Raw genomic sequence first — 19,892 nt, 5'->3', positions numbered from 1 at the left:
ATATCAATAGAGCCAAGGACAAAAACCATATGATTATCTCCATAGATGCAGAAAAAGCATTTAACAAAATCCAACATGCATTTATGATAAAAACCCTACAAAAAAATGGAATAGATGGTCTCTACTTCAAACTGATAGAAGCCATCTATGAAAAACCAACAGCCAATATCATACTAAATGGTCAAAAACTGAAATCCTTCACACTAAAATCAGGAACAAGACAAGGATGTCCACTATCACCACTCTTGTTCAATATAGTTCTGGAAAGATTAGCCATGGCAATTAGACAAGAGAAAGAAATAAAAGGAATAAAGATAGGAAATGAAGAAGTCAAATTGTCATTATTTGCAGATGACATGATACTCTATATAGAAGACCCCAAGAACTCCACCAAAAGTCTTCTAGACTTAATAACCAAATTCAGTCAAGTAGCTGGTTACAAGGTCAACACACAAAAATCAATAGCTTTCCTCTACACCAATGACAGACTCACTGACAGAGAAATAGGGCAAATAATTCCTTTCACAATAGCATCCAAAAACCTGAAATACCTAGGAATCATCCTAACAAAAGAAATCAAAGACCTCTTCTCTGAAAACTATGGCACTCTGAAAAGAGAGATTGAACATGATATCAGAAAATGGACAGACATCCCCTGCTCCTGAGTAGGAAGGATTAATATAGTGAAAATGGCCATACTTCCAAAACTGCTATATAGATTTAATGCAATTCCAATTGAGATCCCAGCAGCATACTTCACAGACCTCGAGAAAATAATCCCAAAATTCATTTGGAGCAAGAAGAGACCCAGAATAGCAAAAGCAATTCTAGGTAACAGAGACATGGCAGGGGGAATCACAATCCCCAACCTGCAACTATACTACAAAGCTACTGTGATCAAAATAGCATGGTACTGGCAAAGAAACGGGCTTGAGGACCAGTGGAACAGATTAGAAGAGGCAGAAACAACACCAGACACACTCAGCCATCTCATCTTTGACAAAGGACCCAAACACCCTCACTGGAGGAAAGATAGCCTCTTTAATAAATGGTGCTGGAAAAATTGGGCTTCAACTTGCCAAAGATTAAAATTAGACCTATATCTCTCACCATGCACTAAACTAAAATCAAAATGAATTAAAGATCTAAATATTAAAATGGAAATTCTGAACCAGTTGGAACAGAGGTTAGGTAGAACCCTTGAAGACATCGGTGTAGGAAAAGATTTTATGAACAAAACCTCAGTTGCCTGTGAACTAGCACAAACAATCAACAAATGGGATCTCTTCTTATTAAAAAGCTTCTGCAAAGCAAGAGAAACCACCAGCAGTGTGAAGAGACAACCCACAATGTGGGAAAAAATCTTCACCTGCTCTTCCTCAGACAAAGGTCTACTATGTTGAATCTATAAAGAACTTAAAAAGATCAGACCTCCCAAATTTAAAGACCCAATCCAAAAATGGACATCTGAAATGAACAGACATTTCTCAGACAAAGAAGTAGAAATAGCAAATAAATACATGAAAAAATGTTCAACATCACTGGTCATTTGAGAGATGCAAATGAAAACAATGCTGAGATTCCACTTCACTCCAGAAAGAATGGCTGCTATCATGAAATCCACCAATAACAAATGCTGGTGGGGCTGTGGGGAAAGAGGAACCCTGCTCCACTGCTGGTGAGAGTGTAGACTGGTGCAAGCACTGTGGAAATCAGTATGGAGATACCTCAAAGAACTAGGACTGGAAGTCCCATTTGACCCAGCTATTCCACTGCTGGGGATCTTCCCCAAAGAATTAAAAGATTCATACCACAGTGATATATGTGCACCCATGTTCATAGCAGCACAGTTTGTAATAGCTGAAACTTGGAAACAGCCCAAATGCCCATCAGCTGGAGACTGGATAAAGAAAATGTAGTTTTTTTATAAAATGGAGTACTACTCAGCCATAAAAAATGAGAAATTAGAGACATTTATAGCTAAGTGGATGCACATTGAGGTGATACTCTTAAGTGAAATAAATAGGACACACGTGCAAATACCGAATAGTTTCTCTGGTGTGAGAAACTGAAAGTGTAAATAAGGACTAAATGTATAATAGGTAATGTGAAATAGGAAGAAAAGGGGCAAAGGGGAAGGAAGTGGGAGGGCTAGGGGAAAGGACAGAAGGGAATGGGATTAATATGAGAAAATGGAAAAACTAGGAACAAAATCTTTGTAAATAGGGAGGACTGGAGGGGTTGAAGGGAGGGCTGGGCAAGGGTGAAATATAAGAACCAAGAGAGACTATGTAAAGGTGCAAATTTCCAATGATGAATGTCATTATATTGTATACCTAAAATGTACCAATTATTAGAATGAATAGTCGATAATGTAAAAGAGGAAGAAAAGTTCCAATGGGGTAGGGGTAGTGGGAGGGGCAGGGGAAAGGAAAGAAAGGAAAGGAAAAAATGATGAGAAATGGAAAAAATGGAAATAAAGTCTTTGTAAATAGGGAAGGGTGGAGGGCATGAAGGGAGGGCTAGGAATGGGGAAAAAATAAGAACCAAGATGCATTATATAAAGGTACAATTCCCAATGAGAAATGTAATTGTGTTGTATACCTACAATGTACCAATAAAAGAATTTAATACAACAACAAAAAAAAGAAACAGGGGAAACCCACACTGGCACCCTGCCAGTGTTGTGTGGTACAGGGACCCAGAGGCAAACATTCAGCCTGTAACCTACTGGGCTCAAGGACTCACACCTGCCCCTCTCTCACATCCTGCTTCAGGGACCCAGTAGCCTGAATGTCCAATATCTTGATGCCAGTTGCACAGAGGGTAATAGGCAGTGCCCCTAGTGACACCAGATTCCTACTCCCTACCCACTTACACACACCCAGTGGCCCTGCCTTTGGCTTCTGCAGTCACTCTGGCTCCAGGACTGCAGGGTTCTGCAGCTGCAGAAGCAGATGTTCCCCTTGCACTTGGCTGGACTTGGAGCTCAGCAGTGATGGACAAGCATCATTGACCAGAGTGGATGGATGGGAAGCTGCAGAAAAGGAGGAGGCCCAGCTCCCACCCATAGCCTGTCTCCACAGGCAGGACAGTTGTCACCTCCCTAGGCTGGAAGAGCAAGGACACCTCAGACCTCTGTGTGTGCCCAGCCCAGCCCCTCCCTGCCACTGCTGCTGGCCTCAGCCCCCAGGTCAGGACACCCAGAATGCAACAGGAGCGACAGCCACCTGCCCTGCACCTCACCAACAGCTTTCCGTGCTTATTGTGCTGTGACAAAATGACCCTCTGTTACTGCAGTATAATTACTGCTATATGGATTTATAATCATTGTCCAAGAAAGACTCGAGTGTGTTACAGCAAAGGCCCACAGAGAACGACCCACCAGAATATGCCGTGCTTGCCCCTGGTGGACGGAGTACAACTGAAGTTTATTTTCTTACTTACTTTCTTTCTATCTGTACTTTATTTCCCTTGTTCTACTTCTATGCTGTTTAGTTATTTCAAACCACTTTGCATATCAGGCTCCTGGGCCCTCTTTGTATATTGAGAATTAGAGCTTCCTTGAAAGCCATTCCTAAAGACAAACTCTACTTGGCATCAGTTACCTAGGGTCAGGGATGTCCTCAGGCCTGCAGAAAGACTTCATCAGAAGGTAATGGAAGAACATGTGGGATAGCAGAGTCCCTGAAACCCACAGGGACAAGCTGACTGCTGTAGGGTCAGAAATCCGTACATGGTAAACCAGACATATTTACATCTCATGTTGCATAGTTTTTTCCTTTCAATTTCCTCTTGATGCTCAGATTTATCTTGAATTTCTATATCTTTTGGTATCACTAAAAGGGACCAAGAAAAGAGCTTTTCTTGCACTGCACTGAGGCCCAATCTTTAAAGCAGGGAAAAGCATAGCCATAGAATCACTGTTTCAGAGACCAGGATCATCAGGGTGTGAGGGCCCCTTTCCTAAGGACAAATGAAACTCAGGAAGAGAGAGCCTTGTAGCACACTATCCTTCCCTACCTGCCAAGCTTTCCCATCAATGCTGAAATGTTTGTTTTTGCTGTAATGTTTTACTGTAAGATTTATTAAACTGGAGTGATTTTAATAAACTGCATAAATCATTCATATGATTAAAAAAAAACTGTACCATGAGCTACCACAGAAAAAGTATTAATTTATACACCTTTGGGGGACAACTTGATAATGTATGTCTAAATCTTGAAGGAGATTTATACCATCTCTGGTGGTTTTAAAACATGGCTGTAAATTATTTGATACTCCTCCCACAGAGTGTTGGAGATCTGTGTCCTTCCTTTTGGAATTGAGTTAGAACTGCAATGGTTTCAACCAATAGAGTATGGCAAAAGTGATACAACATGGCCTCCAAGGCTGTTTTATAAAGCCCACATCCTCTGGGTTTTACCACTGGGACACCCACTGTGAGCTCTGAGCCCCCACATAAACACCGCTACCCTGACCTCACCAAGCAGGAGAGGACACCCCCAGAAGCAGCCAGCAACAGTCCTCGCTAAGCCCAGAACAGGAGTCATTCCAGCTGAGGTCCCAGCATAATGGAGCAAAACATAACCATCCTGTGTCTTTTCTGAATATTTAACCATGGCATCCTAGAGCATACTGAAACAGTGGTTGTTTTATGCCACAAAGCTTTGGGCTATTTTCTTACACAGCGATAGATAACAGAGGCAACCTTTTACATGGGAATTGTTTTTCTGGAAATCTATTCTAAGGGAATAGCTGGAGATATGCACAAAGAATTATGTACAAAGATGTTTATGTTTTGGGCATCATTGTTTTAAATAGGAGAAAATGAGTGCCAGGTGTCATGGCACACTCCTGCAATCTTGGCACTTGGGATCCTGAGGCAGGAGGATCACCATGAGTTTAAGGCCAGCATGGGCTACATGGTGAGTTCACTATGCATAGCAAGACCCTGTCTTAAAATATCTTAAAAAGGAGGGATGAGAAACATAAATTTGAATAATACGGATTTTTTTCATTTTCATCTTCCTTGTTATCTTTCTTGTTTTACTTGTTATCAAGACATAACGGCTACTTCTATCTTCTTACATGCTGGGTTGAAGCCAAGCAGCATTATTGCCTTTCTAAAAATCTTCTTTAAAATTATAATTTTAATTATGGGATCTTCAAGATCCTTAAATCATGTATGAAAAAATGTATGGAAAATAATGAAACTGATTTATGTACAAACTAAGAAAAATCAAGTAAATGTTAAAACATTACTTTAACTGTCTCATATTTTTTCTTTTTAAAAAAAAAATGACACAATATCACAGAAGAAACTAGCTCATCCCAAGTATCTTGTCTCTGTTTTCTTCCAAGGGTGCGCACTATTCTGTATCTGACGAATATCATGGTCATAAGTGTAATATGTTTTCATACTTCAAGACATTATCCATAGGGAACAAATAATGTAGTTTGCTTAAATTGTATAAAAATGGTATTATTCTACATTTACATATATGTATCTTTTAGCAGTGCAATTTTCTTATTCATATTTTATGTATATATGATATATTAAAAATCAAGTTTAAATACTATAAACTACACAGCATCAATGTATAAATAAATAACATTTCTTAATTATATGTGAAGGTTGGAGAATATATCTCAGGTTCAAGTATAAAATTTGATCATCATATATACACTTACTTAATTTGTTCTTTGTTTGTACAAAACCATCTCCTCACTTCAGGGCAGCAGAAACAAAAAAGAGCCAGAGAGGAAGGCTTAGGAACAACAATATAAGGTCATGTCCCTGTGGCCCCTCCCTTCAATTGGGTCCTAGCTCCCAAGTTTCCAGCACCGGATTCCAATCTTCTGGCAGGCGCTCAAGCTGCAGCCCTCCAAATGAAACTAATCAAATAAAAGAGTAGGAGGGACTGAGAGTGAGCTTGTGAGAGACCAGGATGTAGCTCAGTGGAGCTCACGTCTGCCTAGCAAGCACAAGGTCCTGAGTTTGATCCACCAGAGAGAGACAGAGACAAATATTTTGAAACACAAACACTTAAAAGAGAATCACGGACTGTTAGCTAAGATGAATGAAAAATTTAAACCTCAATAACAAACTCCCCAAAATTGACCAAGTAGCTGCTATTATCAGTGGCACAGAAGCCTCTTCCTTGTGCTTGCTAAACAAGAAAGAGTAAAGGAAAAGCAGATATGGATATGGATGTTATCCTGGCCAAAGTTACTCCCAAGAATTCCATGAAATCATAAGGCATTTTTAGTTAGGCACCATTTCTATGAGGTTTCTATTGCAGCCAGGAGAGCTTCCTCTAGAACCTGTGCTTGGTTTAATGTCATTGGAAAACCATCAAGGATCCACCTTGATTGACAGGTATCTCCATAATAGCTTTCACTTCAGGAGATCAAGTGAAGCCTTGCACCTGACACCAACCTTCTGGCATAAGCACAAGCCTCAGCCCTCCAAATTGATACTAACCAAGTGAGAGAGTGAGAGAGAGAGAATGGGGATATAGTTCAGTGGAGAGAGTGAGAGAAAGTCCTGGGATGTAGCTGAGTGGAGCCAGCACCTGCCTGGTAAGTACAAGGTCCAGAGTTCAACTGTCTCTCCTGCTACTCTCTCTCCTCTCTCCCTCTCTCCAGGTCTGGTAAGTACAAGGTTCTGAGTTCAATTGTCTCTCCTTCTACTCTCTCTCCTCTCTCCCTCTCTCCAGGTCCTGAGTTCAGTTGGGAGAGAGGGAGAGGAACTGAGCTGAGAAGAACCATCCTCCTGTCTTCCTGGTTTGTGGCTTTCTCATTCCCTTACCACACGCACATTCTTGATGATACCTAATAACAACAGAGGCAACATTTGCTGATAACTCCTCAGCCCTGCACTCTTCTCAGTATTCAACTTTCATTAACTTAATTTTCATCCTCATGCCACAGTGCAAGTACTAGTATCCTCACTGTTTCTCATGTGAGAAATTTGAAACATAGAAGAGATCAGTAACTTACCGATGGTAGCATGTCTAGAAAGCAAGATGAAGGACATGCACTCTTTATCTCTTTTGTATATTGCTCTATAAAAATCAATTTAATTACTTTGTCTATTATGCAAAACTTGGCATGGGAAGAATATCAGATCACTTTTCTCTAGTCAGGAGGATAATACACAACCCTACATCCTACCCCAAGTAATCATCATTCAGTAAAAGTACTATAAACTGAGAAAAGGAATAATCATTTTCCACCTTGACCTGTGCCTTGCCCTCCCCCTACTCCCCTGTGACATTATCATCAGTAGAATCCAAAGTTCTTTGGGCATGTTCTATTAATGTCTATGTCCTCTGTGACTGATGTACCATTTAGCCCGTTTGAAGAGCATAATTAAGATTCATTCGGTTGAACTAACTGCAAAGGTTCTACCCAAGTTGGTCGTCTCTACCTAATTCATGACACACACACATACACACACACACACACAGTTTAATGAATGTTGATGCATCTAGAATGGGTGGTTTGGCTGTGGAGTTAATAATGCCTTAAGAAACCCCATTTCCTGAGCTTTTGGAATGAGTGATGATTGATGAATGACATCCCTAAACACCACCTGTGCTTTGAACCAATTAAGGAATAAAACAAGAATGAGACAAATGGAATCATAAATGTAGTTATACTTCTACCATTTTTTATATCAGAGAATGTGATTTATATTTGTGGGTCAATACACTTCACAGACCTAAATTCTATAATTAGACAGATGTAGATACTCAGTTCTTGGAAGTGCTGTCCTGATAGGAGAACTCAGGCTCTTTGTAAACATGTTTATCTCTAAAGAAAAAAGTGAGAAAGGAAGGCCCATTCTCATTATCTCCTTCTAAGTCACTTTTCCTACTCGTCACTTTGAAGACAAAGTGAGAGGGTAGGGGAAACCCATAGAATTTTGGCCCTTTACTTGCTACAACTCTTGGGTGAATGAGAACCTGAAAGCAATGAAAAGAAAGCCTTTTCTTTCTTTTTTCTTTCTTTCTTTCTTTCTTTCTTTCTTTCTTTCTTTCTTTGTACCAGGGATCAAACTCAGGAACTTGCACTTGCAAGGCAAGCACAGTGCCACTGGGCTAAATCCCCCCCCCAAGAGAAAGCTTTTGAAGGACAAATAACAACAGAGTTCATCATTGACTAAGTACTTGATTATTTCAAATTATTTACTTTTTTATCCACATAATGCATATAACACAGTTGGCTGTCTATACCTGTGGGTTCCACATCTTTGAGCTCAACCCACTGTGAATTGCAATAATTTGAAAAATAAGATAGGGCTGAACATATACAGACATTTTTCTTGCCTTTATTCCCTAAACAATTCAGTATAGCAACTATTTACATAGCATTTAAATTGTATTAGATATTATAAATAATCTACAGATTAAAGTTTACAGGAAGATATGCACAGGTGTTATGGCTTGTATCTAGATATTCTCCCTTAGCCTCATGAATTCATAGGTGGGGCATTTTAGGGTATGCAAATGTAGATTAAGGGTGTGTGAATATGGATTGAGAGTGTGATAACTAAATTAGTCAACTAATTGGTTTATAATTCTGGGTGTGGATAATGGATAATGGGAAGCCCCACCCTGGATCTGGGTGGCACCACTCAAAAGACTTGTATCCTGGATGGGATAAAAGGGAAAGGGAGGTGGCTGCTGCTGCTGCTTTGCTCCATTGTTGCTGCTGCCTTCTGCCTGCTCTTCCAAGGACTGTTTCTCCTCTGTGATGCCCCTCTGCCATGCCACCTTTCCTTGGAGCCAGCTGACTATAGACTGAAATCTCTATCAATTGTGAGCCAAAATAAACTGTTCCTCCTTTAACATGTGAGTGTTGGATATTTTGTCTCAGCAATGAGAAAAGTAACTAAGACAACAGGTTATATGTAAGTGCCATGTCATTTTATATGAAGAACTTGAGCATTTTCAGATATTGATATCCTCAAGGAGCCCTAAATCAATCAATCCCCCACAAATACCAAAGAATGTTACATTTAATACCAATAATTTTTAATTTTCACTTTTATGTTTATGCTGCAAACCCAGACTGTCACATAAAAAGTGCTGTAAAATTTCAACCTCGTGTCTTATTGTATAATAGAGTTGACATAGGCTGTAAACTCCTTGAAAATGCAGATTCTTATACTTCATTGTGTTCTCTAGAATACAATGCATAGACAGTAGTTTATTTACAAATGTTTCCCTACCAATGCATTCATGATGTAGAAACAGTAAAAAAAAAAATTAATTTTTTTGGTTCTTATACTTGTAATCCAAGAAAGAATGAAAATATAGGCAACTTCAACTTACAAATAGACTGCATTCTAATAATTCCTTTATATGTCAGTTTGGGAAGATCAGGAAAAGATTTTTCCATAGGCAAGGTAAATATTTGGATAGAAAAAACCTAGAATAGCCAGGGATTTAGCTCAGTGGCAGTGTGCTTGCCTTGCAAGTGCAAGGTCCTAAGCTCAATACCCAGTACTGAAAAAAAACCTAGAATAAAATTCACCTAAGTGTCATATGAAAGCACTAACATTTTCCCCACAGAGAATATTCTGAATATTTTAATTCTGGATCTATGATGGGACACTACATGTAAAAAATAGACCCTGGGCCAGTGGGTGGGTGCTGGAAAGATAATGGATTTGGGGACTGGAATAGGGGAGGGAGGAGGGAAAGAGAGGGGAAGGGAGACAGAGAGAGGCAGAGACAGGGTGGGGGGGATCTTGAACCTAGAGACTGGGAGAGCAATCTAGGAACTTCACCTCATCCCTTACCCCTACTACTTAGATCGGCTTTGACCCTAAATCATGCTCCAGCCCATCACTAGGGACAAACAGGAAGCTAGAGAAGACAACTATAAGTGGGATAAGAGTTCTGTAGAGGAAAAGGGAAGGAAATAAATATTGCTGGCCAAAGCAATGAGTATCCCGGTACCAGCTGTGTCCAGGATAGTCTTTCTTATGTGAGATACATTCACTGAGAAAACATGGCTAAAGTAAACCTACACAAACCGATCTGGATTCTAGATTAGATACTGATGTCATGACAAAAACCAGACTAGAGTGAGTCAAGGCCTCAGTTCTGAGGCCATCTTGACCAGTCACACATGGGAGACCCTGGGTAATTTAGCTGACCTCTGCCATTGTACTTGATAAGAGTTTTCTGCTAGATAAAATGGCTCTGTTGGCCCTACCTCCTAAATGCCTCTTCCCAGCAGACAATAAATCACTCAGGGAAACAATACCCTAACTTTCCTGCTATGAAGCTCTCCCGCTTATAGTCCTTCCCACCGAAAAATTCAACCTCACCTCTGGCTGCAGCCAAACATCTACCTCCACTATGTCCCCCCATGCCCCTTGCCAATATAAGAGGTCACCTAGCCAGCCCCTGGATGCTGCTCTTGCCATTGTTCGAGACAGCCCAGCACCCTTTTCCCCAATAAAGGCCTAGTCTTGGGTGTTCGTGTTTCAGCTCATTCTCATCCTCTCAGTTCTGGTGCCAAAACCCAGGATTTTGTGATGATCCCACTGCTGACCAGGGTTGATTGGCCTCTCAACTGTCCTTCCTGGACCTTGCTAGGCCAACACCCAACCAGGGGCCTTCACCCTTGCTGTTGCTGATGCTCACATCCACACCGGCGCTCAATTCTTGGGTGAGTACTCAGACTAGTCTCTCTCTCTCTCTCTCTTTTCATATATATATCTTTTTCCTCTGCCTCTCAGTGTTCTCACTCAAAAAAATCTTAGCTGTAAGTCAGATGGACTCTTCTCGGCCCATGGCCAGGAGCACAACCCTGAGGGACACCCCATCAGCCCAGCTCCTCTTGCTCTCTCCCTCTGGAGACTCTGGAGATTATCAAAGGGGACAAGGATGCTCCTCCCTTTTTCCCTTCTCCTCAAGAGCTATCTGATACTCAGCCCCTAGGCCTGGCCTTCTCTGGACATGGGAAGTACACAAGCCAAACCATACCCCTGGGATGTTTATTAGCTAATAAAACTCTCAGGCTTACAGGCAATCTCGAGCCTAAATGCCTTATCTTTTACTGCAATCGGGTTTGGCGCCAATATAAATTAGACAATGATTCTCACTGGCTAAAAAAATGGAACATTCAACCCAAACATTTTACAAGATCTTTACAACTTTTGTCAACCCAATGGCAAATGGTCTGAAGTCCCCTATATGCAGGCTTTCTCCTACCTTTGTACCTGTCCCTCCCTCTGTCAATCTTGTGCCACCTCTCAGATTCTCCTTACCCATGCCATGTCACCCATGACCCCCATCCCTGCCCAGAGCCTGACATGTCTGCCTTCGACCCGGCAGATCACTCCCCTCTCACTCCACTTCTTTCTCGCTCCCTCTTCGTGCTCTAACTCCCCACATCCATCTCACTTGCCACACCCAAAGCTGACACTTCTCCACCACACACCTGCTCTCTCCCTGCTCCTCCAGCCCCTCCCAAACAGGAGAGTGAGTTAACACCCCTGCCTCCTCAGATGCAGCAGCAACCCTCTATCTCTGTGCTTCCTCTTACTCTCTATTGCCATGTCACATAAAAGGCTACAAAGATAGGTGAGACTTTTAAGGTGCCTACACCCATTATTCTGCCTGTTCTTCCCACCTCAGTTTCCCCTGAGGAGAGAGGGAAGCAACACTCTACAAAAGAAAGTAAAATCCTCTCCTGGCCCTGCCTATTTACATATCAAAAATTTCTTTGGCAGGCTACATTACCAAGAAATTTCATTGGGCCCTATTGTTTTCTACATAAATATTGGAAAATAAAATACAAGGTTTTAAAACAATTCAAAGAAAATATAATGCTTAAGATCAGAGCTCACAGACCAAATGCTAGGTTCCACCCCAATGCCTGCTATATGCTGCTTGCTCCATATTAAAATCAGCTGTGATATCCTGCCAGGCAAAGGAAACTTTAAAAAAATCAAAAATCAGACTATAAGTTTTGTCTAATTGACAAATATACCTTTCATCTCTAATTTAAATTGATGTTTAATTAGTGTTTGTTTTCCAGATGTTTAATTGATGTATTTAAAACATTTCTTTTACTTTGCAAATTCTTGAATTGTAGTTATAGGATTAACTTGACCTTCTCTTTACTTTCTGCTTATAGACTTCTGACAATAACTATAACACAAGATTATGCTACTGTTACAAAGCGCTTTTCTTCCTTCTGATTCTAATTACAAGAAATCTGTTAATTGACATACAAAAGTTTTGACTAGTCTTAATTAAAAGAGATGTTATAATTCAGTTGGCCAAATACATTTGAGTGCACTCTAGTTGCATAAATTGTCTTATATGTTTGTCTGTGTCTGCCCAATTGCTTGTTTGTGTTTGTCCACTTGTATTTTTGATAGATGTTACTAAAGGCATGTCTTCCTTTTCTCCCAGGTTGCTAGCAGGTTTCTCCCAGGTTGATGTCAAATGACGTCAAAGATTAATTTTAATTGTAATGCATATTGCTGTCTACATTCTCAAACTCAAAAAGTATATATATATTTGTTAGTGGTTACAAATAAATTGTGAATTGTTACAATATGGTTTTTACAGGTTATATAAAAAGGAAATTGTCAAGATAATTAATTAAAAACTTTTAGGTTTGGGAAGATGGCTGGATGATGGGACTCTTCTTGATGGATAAAGAAGCAACTGCTCAGAAAACAGTTATTTCTGGTCTTTGTTCACTAATGGGAGCCCCAATAATTTTCATAGCCTTATGGGAGAGACACACCCCCAATTAACATTGCTTAAATATGTTATTGTAATATGTTTATATTGGTTATGTTCAAAACACAAAATTTTCAGTGGGAAAAACAAGGTGTTATTAAAAGATCCTTTTGGTACCAAGCTACATTAGAGGACATAAGGTTTCATATAATTGTGATAATTATTATTGAAACTTTTCTGGTGTACAAAATGTATTCATGCCTTCTGACTATACAGGCTTTCTAATACATTGTTTATAGTAAAAACCTTTTTGTTTTTTTGGTTTTTGGTTTTCTTTTTTTGGTACCGGGGATGGAACTCAGGTCCTTGCACTTGCGCAACAGGCAGTGAAACCACTGAGCTAAATCCCCGGCAATAGTAAAAATCTTTTGATCCAGGTATTCGCCCTTCTCTTCTGCTCCAGCTACTCATGATAACAGGTACAGTTATAAGCCCATACATTTTCCTTAGATGGCATCCTATCAAAAGGTAATAACTTAAGTTTCCTGTTTTTTATGTGTTTTTAAAGGGTAGTGAGTGCATTTAACCATGGCTATCTTATACTAAGATACATATCTAAGTTTGTTACAAAGATAATGTCATCATGATTGTCGTGCAAAAGTATTATTATTATTATGTATGGCTCATGATTCAAAGTTTTTTCTGTTAATATTCTGCAGGAAATCAACTACTAGAACAACCATGATTGATAAAAATATTCCTCTAGCTATATTTTAGTTTCCAAAATGCTTGCCATCCAGGTAAATTATAATAGTTAAGCTCACTGCTTCTACTGCACTACTGATGTCACTGATCTTCTCTGGGTGTTCAACAACTAAAGTTTGGAGACCAAAACTAGAAAGATAACTGGGCTAAGAGGACTGCCAATATTTTGACCCTAGCCCCTCAAGCTCAACAAAAAATGCAGGACACGAGGGAATCTTTTCTATGGGATCCTACATCTTTGGTAAGTCACCCAACCTCCTGAACAGGGAGATTGCTGGACACCAGAGGACAAATGTACCATGTGCCAAAGGAGGGTCACAAAAAGGGAAAAATCTCCCATGCTTTCACTGAAAGCAAGCATGGTCAAGCAAGGCCTTGACCCATCCTGACAGCTGACACTGACAGAGGAGCTGAGAGACTCTATGCGTGGTTCCAAAATGATGCCTGAAGAGACCTAATTGACCTTGATAGATAGCAAGAGGTTAACTTTATTTAACATAGGTCTCACTGAAACTTGGCTTAAACACCCAGTAGAAAATCATAACTAAAGATACATATCTATATAGCTAGACTTAAAAAGAGGCTTTAAAAACCCCTCCTTCCCACAGGGGAATTGATTTATCATCCTTAAAAAGCCAATTCAAATGCATCAGAGATTCCAACATCTCTTTAACACCACCTTGTTAAATCTGCCAGGAAACCAAAATGAATGTTGGATGTCCCTATCACCCCGATTTCAGCCATATGTCCCAATATCTGTACCCCTCCCGACCCCCTATTAAAACCTGATTCCTCACAAAATGTAACTACAATGCTAGGTCCTTTCACATCCCAACTACAGTCCACCAAACATGACAATTAGTCATGTACAAATTCGTCCAAGCTTAAACAAAACATATCCACCCCTTGTGCTTGAATTGTCAACATTCCTGAGTCTTCCATAACCTGTCTCTTTAAGGGGATATTCTTCATCTGTGATTCCCAAGCTTTCTGCTGCATAAATGGAACCCCTTCCTCCCTATGTTACATGGGATTCCTTAGCCCTCTCCTCACCATCTATACTGAAGCCCAAATGTTACAACAGGTTTCTCCCCACCATCTTAACAAGTGTGCCCTTCCTGTACTCCCTTTCCTAATGGGGGTGGGAGTTCTGGTGGGAATTGGCACTGGGGTGGCAGGAATCTCAACATCAACATACTTCTATTACTCCTTATCCCAAGAGCTAAATGAAGATATGGAAAAGATAGCTGACTCTCTGGTCACCCTAGAGTCCCAAATCAATTTGCTGGCAGCTGTGGTTCTCCAAAATAGATGAGCTCTGGATATAACAACAGCAGAAAAGGGGGGAACATGTCTCCTGTTAGGAGAAGAGTGCTGCTACTTTGTAAACCAATCTGGCATTGTTGGAGACGAAGTAAAGGAGCTCAGGGAGCACATAGAAAAACATAAACCAGACCTAGACTGACTACAATCTCTGCCAGGATACTTTGACCAATGGCTTCCATGGCTTCTTCCTTTCCTGGGACCCTCACCATCCTCTGCATAATCCTGCTTTTTGGACCCTGTCTGTTTTGCAGTTTTCAAAATTTCTTACAGGAACACATGTGGGCCTTTACCAACCACATGATTGGTGAACTCAGCATGGCTGGCTACCAGCCCCTCACTGCTGATGCTGGCTCCACCTAACAAGACCACACCTTGGCCATCTAAAGCCCCCACCCAACAACGCCCCTTTGCCAGAAGGAAGCAGATACAGAAAAGAGACCTTCATTCCTATTCCATAATAACAAGAGTCTGGGATGATAGAGTTCTCTGCTAGATAAAATGGCTCTGGCAGCCCTACCTCCTAAATGCCTCTTCCCAGCAGATAATAAATCACTCAGGGAAACAATAACCTAACTTTCCTGCCACAAAGCTCTCCTGCTTTATAGTCCTTCCCACCGAAAAATTCAAACTTGCCAATGGATTTAAACCTTACCTCTGGCTGCAGCCAAACATCTACCTCCACTAAGTCCCCGCCATGCCCCTTGCCCGTATAAGAGGTCACCTAGCCAGCGCCTGGCTGCTGCTCTCGCCATTATTCGAGACAGCCTGGCACCACATCCCCTAATAAAGACCTAGTCTCCGATGTTTGTGTTTCAGCTCATTCTCATCCTCTCAGTATGCAGTGATCAGTATACCTTTACTCCATGCTGAACGAAGCACTAAGAACTTTAAATATCATTTCATTTAATTCACAATAAAATACTCTTTGGAAATAGAGTCCTAGGAAGATAACTGTGGTAGACCCTAGTGCTGCCCAGATCCCTCTTTTCCAAAGGATTTGTTGCCCCATTACCAGTGGGCAATGCTGGTGACAGAAAGCCTGCAGCTTCCAGACATCCAGGTTTCTTCAGCTACAGAGCAGCCTGGTTCAGGTCACTTCACTGCCCAGGGAAATCCACTCCCAATGACTGCTCAAGGTGAAGATGCCTCCACCCAACTTGGGACAAATCTGATGGGCTTGTCTAACTCCAGGGCTTTCCTGAATGGCTACTTCGCTTGTCCTCTGCCCAGTCTTCCTTCTGTGTCTTCTTTCCCTCAGGCATTGGGCCAAAGACACTCCCAAATAAATGACACATGCGCTAAACTCATCTAGAGTTTGATTCCTAGAAAATCCACCCCAGGAAACTAAGTAGCTTTCCCAAGAAGCCAAAGGCTCATAGTGAGGACACAAACTCCTGCAGGACAGCAGAACCTCCACTCCTGACTGCCCTGCCCCACTGTCTCCCACTGCTAGCCATTGCTGCTTCCACAGCCCAAGGATCCACCATACTCTAGACATGCTCTTTCATCTAAGCCTGACTTTTTTACTAGGAAAATGGTTCAAATAAAGATTCTGCCTCCATACTACCACACAGCATTTTAAGTAAACAAGGGAAAGACATGTAGCTCTGACTGTGAGGAACAGATCTTATATTAATAGAATCTCTGCTAATCCCATTTTTCTTTTTTCGAAGTATTTTCAGTAGTATGCCAACTCAGTGATGCAGCAAGTGGTCAAGATTTCCAGAGACTCAGAACTAAAAATTAAAAGAAGAGAAACTAAAGAAATTTCAGCTGGGAGTTATCAGCCAGAGAGTCTTGCTCTGTAGATTTCATTAGTTTTCACTGAAAATTCCCAGCTAAAAACTAACCTTTTTTTTTTTTTTTGGTACCAGGATTGAACCCAGGTACCTTGCTGCACTTGCAAGGCAGGCAGCAGAACCACTGAGCTAAATTCCCAGCCCTAAAAAGTAACCATTTGTTAATTAGGTGAGAGGTTTTCATCCAACCTCTTCTTGTTTAGAAAAGAGCTACTTTTCTTAAAAATGATTTCCTATCAATCACAGGCTAAAATATTTTCAAATTAGTATCTTCCTTTACTGCCATTGTTTTTAAATAATGAGTCCAGTTGCCACATTGTAGAAGACAAAAATTGTTTGGCATTCATTAAAACAACTATAAGTTTCCAATGTAATACCTTATTTTTACTTTATTTCCTATTTCTGCAATGGAAATTTAGTCCCCTTTTCTACAGTAACACTACCTAATTTACAAACATGTCACACTGCCTAAATTTAGCCTAATTAGCAAACAGCACCTGATTCTCAGATCTTTTCCCACCCTCCATCTCCCTAGGCCCATTTCTATCAGATGTCAAAAATAAAGCTATTTCCAAAAAACAGAGAGGATAAATGGAAACTGATCTTGATCATAGAGAAAAGAGTCATGTCCCCTTCGTTTTCTAGCATCTGACATTTTAAAAGTGTAATCTCTCATTAAAAGTACCAAGCTCCATGGCTGGCAACCGTCCCTGAATAATCCAACATTGCCACTTTCATTCCAGTTCCTGGCGTGCTGGTAATCAGGACAGGCAGTACTACAAACCTCAACCTGCATCTGCTGATGCTCTGTGAAGTAACTGTTCAATCATCGTGCACTGCATTTTCACCTTGTCTCTGACAGTTCTGGTCATGTCAGATAGGTAGCTTTGATACAACAGAGAAAAGAGGGAAAAGTAGCAGAAAGGAGGGACAGAGGTTAGTAGCTCAAAAGCTTTGAAAAATCTTGATTTCATTGAAATGAAAGCATGCTTTATCTACCTTCTTTAGACATTGCTGATGACATTAATTCCAGAAGAAAAGTAAGTTGGTAGGTGTCTTTTTTTACCCCATGCTGGTGAAGTTTTTTCTACAGAAAGCTTGTAAAGGAAAACTGTCTCTCTCCTGTGCTTCTAGGCAAAGCATTGAAGTATAAGCCCACTGAAATCAAAGTGACAGCTAGAAGGCACCCATAATCACCAGCTTTGTGAGTTATTTCAGGACTTGAATATAACTGTCAATTACCAAGGTCTCTTTGTAGGCCAGACAAGTAACAATGAATTCAAGGTCTGAATCAAACTTGCCAAAAAGACATTCATATACTTTTGTATATCTGTTAGCAATATCCAATGGCAGACTCAAAAACTAATGTTTAACCAAAGTAAATCATTCTAGAGAGCTTGTTCTACTTTTAATATCTCACATGATATTAAAAAGACACTGGATACTATCCAACAAGAAATGGGGCCCTAATGAAACCAGTTAGGGCTGACAATTGAATTGAAAATGATTAGACAAAATAGATGTAGCTGTTTTTTCCTTCCAAACTTTGAAAGCCAGTGACTTACAAGTTCTCGGATGGAGAACTTACTGGATAAACATCATATTTAATTATGGTCCTCAGGAAGTTAGAAGAATGCAATAAGCAGATATTCATGCGTTTGCTATCTTGACAGGTGATACTGTTTTTCTGGTTCTCTTTTTAACTTTCTTTCTCCTCCTTTCCTGTTGCCTGATATGGCTTAAACTCAAAGTAGAAGTAGAGTTACCAGGTTGGGACACTGTATCACTTAGGTAGTTTACTTATTGAGGAGTATAGAGATGAAAGGAGAACTGATTTTTTTCCTCCCCATATATACAATCCCTTAGTTACTTCACTCATCAATGTCTAGCTCCAAATCTCTGTATTCCAGTACATTTTGTAGATGCCATAGTAAGATACAAAACGCAACAAGGTTAGCACTGGGCTCATGATCCTGTCTATACTCTTCATACCACTTCTTTTCATTGTACTATAACACAATGAAGTGTATCATCATGTCCAGAGTCATCCACTGCCCAAGAAAAACTATAGCACACACTTAGTCATCCATAACAACACTTGAACCCACAAAAAAAGATATTGCTAAAATAAATTAAATAAGATGAAAACAAATGGAACAATATTCCATGTTTATTAATTAGAAAACTCAATGTGCCCATATTGTTCAAAGCAATCTAAAGATTCTATTCAATCTCTGTCAAGGGTGGTAGCCATAAACAGTTAAGAAATGGGAACAATGGGAAACCACATTATTAGAAAAAAAACTTTTAAAAAACTTAAAAGACTTCAAGACTTGATTGGATAAGAAAAAATGGACCAGAATAAAATGGCTGTTGGACTTGACATATGAGTCTCTCTAGCTTTTCCATCCTAATATCTGAGTTTGAAAATGGTTGAAGTGTTAGAAGTGATGAAGAGAGCTGACTTATCCATGTACCTCCTTATACCTGATTCCACTTCAGTTCATCCTCCTGGCCATGGTATTTTGCTTTTAAAATAACTGATTTGTGTTATCTTTCCAGCCATTAGTAACTTAGCCCAATAGAAAACTGTAATAATCAGCTATCTGTTCCAAAATATTTATAAATATATTTTAAAATATGATTGCCAGAGTTGATGTGCTTAATGTGTACTCCTCTTCCTCCTACTCCTTAACTGAAACCAGTCTCCACCAGTAACCACTCAATGAACTGCTCAATATTCAAAGCTGACACTTCTCCATATGACAGAAAGAATGGTATAAAATGTGATATGGTCCTAAGAGGAAATGTATGCTTCAGAATAGCAGGGAACACACAAGAAACCTCCCCCTACCCTAAGAGGGGAAGACTTGTAAGACTGCATTGTGCTTCTGGTAGACAAAGGAGCAGGATTTGTGCAAGTAACTTTACATAAACAACAAAGAGCTCCACAAACACTTCCTTCAGTACACTGAGCAATATGCCTCAAAGCAACTCTGAGGAGGAGGGAGGGAGGAAGCCGTAGGAGGCGCTCAACCATGGAACACTTGAGTCCCTGCTTTCATGTAGTTTATTTCTTGTAAGTGACCTCTGTGACTTTGGCTTTATGTGTGGGCACTCATCCCTTACTTGTAAATACAATTGTGAGGCGGTTTCCTCTGTGTATAGCTAGATAATGAATTCTTCCTGTTGCAAAGTGACCTCAAGAGCCCAAGACCTCATTTCATTTCAATTTGTGCCAAAGAAATGCTTGACAAATTGTTCTTTTAGAGTCATGGAT

The sequence above is a fragment of the Heterocephalus glaber genome, unplaced genomic scaffold (genome assembly GCF_053883595.1).
Source record: "Heterocephalus glaber isolate CG9 unplaced genomic scaffold, H.glaber_assembly_v1.0 deba00001606, whole genome shotgun sequence".
Classification (NCBI taxonomy): Eukaryota; Metazoa; Chordata; class Mammalia; order Rodentia; family Bathyergidae; genus Heterocephalus; species Heterocephalus glaber.
The sequence above is the reverse complement of the archived record's forward strand: the minus strand, read 5'-3'. Positions refer to the sequence as shown.